The sequence below is a fragment of the Eurosta solidaginis genome, chromosome 2 (assembly GCF_040869045.1).
Source record: "Eurosta solidaginis isolate ZX-2024a chromosome 2, ASM4086904v1, whole genome shotgun sequence".
NCBI classification, from domain to species: Eukaryota; Metazoa; Arthropoda; class Insecta; order Diptera; family Tephritidae; genus Eurosta; species Eurosta solidaginis.
Window position 1 is genome coordinate 249,375,244 of NC_090320.1, and position 6,056 is coordinate 249,381,299.

The 6,056-nt window shown below is 35.1% G+C and overlaps 1 pseudogene; it reads left to right on the forward strand.

Annotated features, from left to right (window-relative positions):
* Positions 1–3,826: 3,826 nt before the first annotated feature.
* On the forward strand, positions 3,827–5,454 carry LOC137241835 (histone acetyltransferase type B catalytic subunit-like; annotated as a pseudogene).
* The last annotated feature ends 602 nt before the right edge of the window (positions 5,455–6,056 follow it).

Sequence of the window (6,056 nt, forward strand, 5' to 3'; positions counted from 1 at the left end):
TATATTGTTGTCTGAAAAAATCATAGAGATCGGTGGTATATATATTATATACTTCATATAAACTGTCATTTTTGCCCCTTTTTTCCGGCTATAAGCTTCAAAATTCATCAAATTTCATCAAATAGATACGATTACGTCATATATTTTTGAAATACGTAATTCGCAGTCATAGTTTTTACATGCAGACCACAAAAAACATGAAGCTTTGCTTCCTCACACAAAGTACCTAACTATTTTTTATTTTATATTTATCTTAAAAATCGTTTAGATATGTTCAAATTTCACCAAATGCTTATGTGTATAGCATATATTGTTGTCTGAAAAAATCATAACGACCGGTGGTATATATAGTATATATCTCATACAACCGATTGTTCAGATAAGAAACTTTGCGCAATTTCTTCCCCATTTTAACAGCTAGAAACTTCATATTTCACCAAATGCTTACGTGTATAGCATATATTGTTGTCTGAAAAAACCATAGAGATCGGTGGTATATATATTATATACTTCATATAAACTGTCGTTTTTGCCCCTTTTTTACGGCTAGAAGCTTCAAAATTCATCAAATTTCATCAAATCGTTACGATTACGTCATATATTTTTGAAATACGTGATTCGCAGTCATAGTTTTTACATGCAGACCACAAAAAAATGAAGCTTTGCTTCCTCACACAAAGGACCTACCTATTTTTTATTTTATATTTATCTTAAAGATCGTTTAGATATGTTCAACTTTCACCAAATGCTTACGTGTATAGCATATATTGTTGTCTGAAAAAATCGTAAAGACCGGTGGTATATATAGTATATATCTCATACAACCGATTGTTCAGATAAGAAACTTTGCGCAATTTCTTCCCCATTTTAACGGCTAGAAACTTCAAATTTCACCAAATGCTTACGTGTATAGCATATATTGTTGTCTGAAAAAATCATAGAGATCGGTGGTATATATATTATATACCCCATATAAACTGTAATTTTTGTCCCTTTTTTACGGCTAGAAGCTTCAAAATTCATCAGATTTCATCAAATAGTTACGTTTACGTCATATATTTTTGAAATACGTGATTCGTAGTCATAGTTTTTACACGCAGACCACAAAAAACCTGAAACTTTGCATCCTCACACCTGTTTTTTTATTTTATATTTATCTTAAAAATCGTTTAGGTATGTAGATCTGTTCACTATATATTTCTTATCTTATACATCCGATTATTAGGAGATTACGAACGGGATAAGATTATTGTTCAGCCCCATTCATGAAAGGTATGAAGTATTCGGCACAGCCGACGACAGTCCCGTTTTTACTTGCTTTTGTTCATTTGAATACTAAAACGGTCAATTACGAATCAACGATTTGTGCGCAGTTGATTCAACATTGCGATGGATAAAAATTAATAGAAATTTCGGTTGAATTTACCCCTATTTCAATTGGCTTTACCAGTGTTTTTCTTTCAATGTATCTTTCGCATTAATACGCTCTCTTCCGCTAACTAGAACTTGTTGGTTAGTTCATGAAGCTCATTTCACCAGCTGCGTTTAATATTTATGTTTATGCCAACAGCGTTACAAATATGAATGAACATATCTTCGACTAAAAATCCAATCGTATAAATATACAGTAAGGACAATAATTTAAACATAGGCCGATGTCACATATGTATGTACGTAAGTACACTTGAACTTGTCCTAATCACCTTTTCTTGTTTGCTGTTGTCCTTTTGTCATGCATTCACACACTTCACAACACTACTCGCTATGTTAACGAATATCCTTTGGCATTTTTGCAAAGTACGCGAATCCTTCATGATAATTGCTTGCTTAATTCAATGCGATAACATTTTGCATTCGACACAATTTTAGTTGTTGACGCTTAATTTAAATTGAAATTCCGCTGATAATTTTATTTGGTCAGAGGGTGAATATAGTAACCCTTATTTTATGATAATTTTATCTTTCCAGGCTGTTTTTTGTCATAACCATATGAGTACGTATCGTTTTTGTGAGTGTTTTCTTTTTCCTCAAGGAAGTTGCATGGAAAAACCTAAGACAATGTTAAAGTTTAGTCCGAATCAAAATTTCTACTATCCGACGGCCAATTTGCAGAGAAATACATTTTCCTTCTTAGCTCTAGAGATAATGTTATTGTAATTTCTTAGTGTCGCAGTGAACGAGTCTTGCTGCCATCAAAATGACAATGAGAACACTTACGTCTTGGACGAAACGTCACTTTCGGCAATGACAAATTTAAATCCTCGTCTAATTGGAAATCAGCGTTAGCACCGAATATATTGTTAGCCTTCCAGCTAGTCCATCAGGAAAATAACGGCCTCATTCTGTTTGCCGAACGATACCTCCGCTGGCGATATCGTCTGCTAATGGTACTCTGAAGCTTACGTGGTTGTTTATCGTATAGCTTCCCGATAAAGCGCTAAATACACGACACGAACATTTCCGCGAACATTCCGCAATCTTGTTCGCAGCTTTGGCCATACACCATACGAACTTTTGTCCGAACATTAGTTCTCTTTCAGACAGCGATGAATACGAACAACAATTGTGCTGCAGCAATATTGCTCGCTGTGGCAATTAAGCGTAAAAAAAAGAGATAATTTTTCGATTAAAGGCGCATAATCATTGTTCTTTTTAATATACATTTCAATAAATTCCCTCAGAAATTTTTTATTGTCCATTTTACTTTTCCGCGCACGTCTGTTCCGTTCAGAATATACTACGATTATGAGCTATTTCGCCATACACGCACGAACAGTTCGCGAAAATGTTCGCCAAAAATTAAAATATTTTGATTTTTGGCGAACATTTGCGCGAACTGGCAAACACCACCATACACTACAGAAAAGGTCGCAGAAACATGACATTACGGTGGATGGTTTATTATTTTATTGTGTTTATTATTTTTACTCATGTTCTTATGGCGATGGTTTTTTTAACGACAACATGGCAACACGCCAATCAACCACGAATGCCGCTGTCGCCAGATTAAATCTATTTCTATTTTGACAAGCGGAAAAGCATAAATGCTTCTTCTTAACTTTTCTGGCAAGTAATTTCGCGCGTGTTTATTGAAAGTTTTTCTTGGGTAAAATTGGTAAAATAATAAAATTAGTTATAATCTCACGGTTTTATAATAATAATAACTTATTTGACATTATATTAAGCGATACAGAAACAGTTTAAATTATTGGTAAGAAAAATCTTCGACTGAAAAAAGGTAATTGTTTACTTTAGGGTACAACTACTAAAACTCGTCCAAAAATATCGGGAGAGGTGTCAAAAGATGCGTCTTGATCCCTGGACTACGAATCCGAAAGTGGAAATCAAACATTTTATTTCTTTTCGGAGACATTTGCAAACAAAACCGAAAATTTTCATGTGGTTTTTGTGATTTTGTGGTACCGACAAGAAAAACTGTGGGTAAAAGTGTTTTGCGCGGATATAGTTTTGGTCTCCAAACCGGTGTTGGACCCACCCAGGGTAATTTTTTATAAGCGTGGCCGAAGGCCGCCAGTGCAGAAAGGCGTTCTGCGCAAAAATACTATGGATCCCACCCCCGGTTTCGGAGTGCTGCGGAGCCGGGTTTTTGGCAATATCTTTTCACAGAAATAAAATTTTTAATTTTCGCTTTCGGATTCGTGATCCTGGGTCATAAGTGCTTCTTTTGACACCTCTCCCGATATTTTTGGACGAGTTTTAGCAGTTGTAACCTAAAGCAAACAATTACCTGAAAAAATATGAAAAAATTGTTTCTTCATAAACCTGAATTACATACATAGATTGCTACAATTTCAACAAATTAAATATGGATATAGATGAAAAATTAATTGAAGAGGTGCGGAAAATGCCCATTATATATAATCTGGGCTTGGAGGACTATAAAAACATAAAGAAAAAGGAATTTGCATGGAGGCAGGTCTCCTCTGCTATGCAAAGTGAAGGTTAGTATACATATTTCAGATTTATTTCTTCATGTGGTGTAAATTTCAATTTAAAATGTAGAGGAACAATGCAAAAAGCGGTGGAAGGATTTGCGAGACTCCTACGAACGAATTAGAAGGTATACACGAATATGTGGACCTCGTACTGCAGTCCAAGCTGTGGAATTTAAATTAAGTAAGTCATCCGCATTACACAAAATATTTAACATAAACAGCACAAAAGTTAAATGTTTCGCATATTCAAGTACGCCGCAAACAAGATTTGGAAGATGCCAGCCTTGTATATCATCCCATGATGGCACATAAAATATTTGGTGAATCTGAAAGCATATTCGGATATAAAGGTTTATGTGTGCGTATTTTATACACTGCTGGTCCTCTACATATTTATATTGGCATTGAATATGACAGTCGAGTTGATGAACTATCAGGCGGAGGTATAAAGGCTGATGTAGTTGTGCGACCGATAGCGGAAAAATTACCTGATGGCTGTTTTTTTTTGTTAATATGGATGCGTTTTTGAAAACACTAGATAAAGCAGATAAGTTTCAACCATTTGGTGAAAAAATAACCGAACACAGTGTTACTGATGAAGACGGACAGGAGCACTTATTCGAACTATATCATTGTGACTATAAGGTGCCAGCATTCTTAAAATTCTTCAGTCGTTTGTAGACATTTAAATTATGGTTCGTTGATGCAGTATCCTATATTGATGTTGATGATCCGCAATGGAGCTTCTTTGTATGGTATGTTGACTAAATATGCTACTTTCAATAAGTAACTTATATCAATTTTTATATTCCTACAGCTATGAAAAGTATAAAAATGATAATGGTGATTATCAGTCTGCAACCACTGGCTACACCACTGTAAATGAATACTACGCATATCCTCGACACATACGACCGCGCATTAGTCAATTTGGCACAAAATTCATTGAAACTGTCTATAAACATTACTTACCAATCATTAATGTCATTGATATGGCAGTGGAAGATCCATCGGGTGATTTTCAGCGTTTACGCAACTATATTGATGCTCGTCTGTGTATGGGCCTAAAAAGTTTTGGAAGTGATGTCATCAAAAAAGGATTTAACAAAGGAATGGTTCATGAGGCACGCGAAACGTACAAGGTAAACTAATTTAACTAGTAACTATTAAAAACCACCTGTTAAACTGATGCTCATCTCTTTCCAGCTAAATCCACGTCAGTGTCGCCGGGTTTATGAAATACTTCGACTATATTATACAAACATTTATGATAAGGACGATTATCATGCTTATCGTTTAGATGTAAAGCGTCGGTTAAACGCAATTTATTATAAACATACACATAAATGATATTAAGAAAATGGAAAAAGCTAAAGTGGATACGGAATGGTTGAGAGCGCGTTTACCTGCACCAAGTCAACGTATGGAGCAATTGCATGAGGGATATGAAAAAGAAGAGAACGCATACAAACAAATTGTTGAAAAGTTACGTGATTAAGCTTATGAACCTAGCAAAGTTTTTGTATGTGTTACAGTAAATGATATAGATTTTAAGTGTCATTTAGCTTGTATTCTTCTACATCTAATTATTATTTTTTATGTAATAAAACCTAAATTATTAATTGTACAATAAGAGTTCCGAATTTATTCGTGTATGACGTCTTTTACCTCCTCCGTCTGCTGCGTAGCTTTATATACAGAGAACATGAAAATATAGATACGAAGAAGTTACGATGGTCAATTTGAATCGGTTACGGTAATGTCATGATACTGCCTGGGCTTAGTTGATTAATATCCCGCAAGAGACGGAGGATGGTTGATTTTTCGCTATAACAAAAACTTTTCTGGGTATATCTTTGACAGGATGTTTTGTGTAGACGTCAGCAAGTGAGTGAACTTGCAGATAATATGACTTTTAGCACGCTGAATGGGGACGCCCCAAACGCGAGTCAGTGCAGGACTTATAAACTACGTCATCGCGAACCAATGCTTTTGTATCACCCTCTTGCAATCATTTTGAACACCTCACTTTCTTGGCTTTATGAATTTATGGCCAGGAAAGAAAGATAGTAGTCGTGGTGCATAATTTGTCAAAAGCCT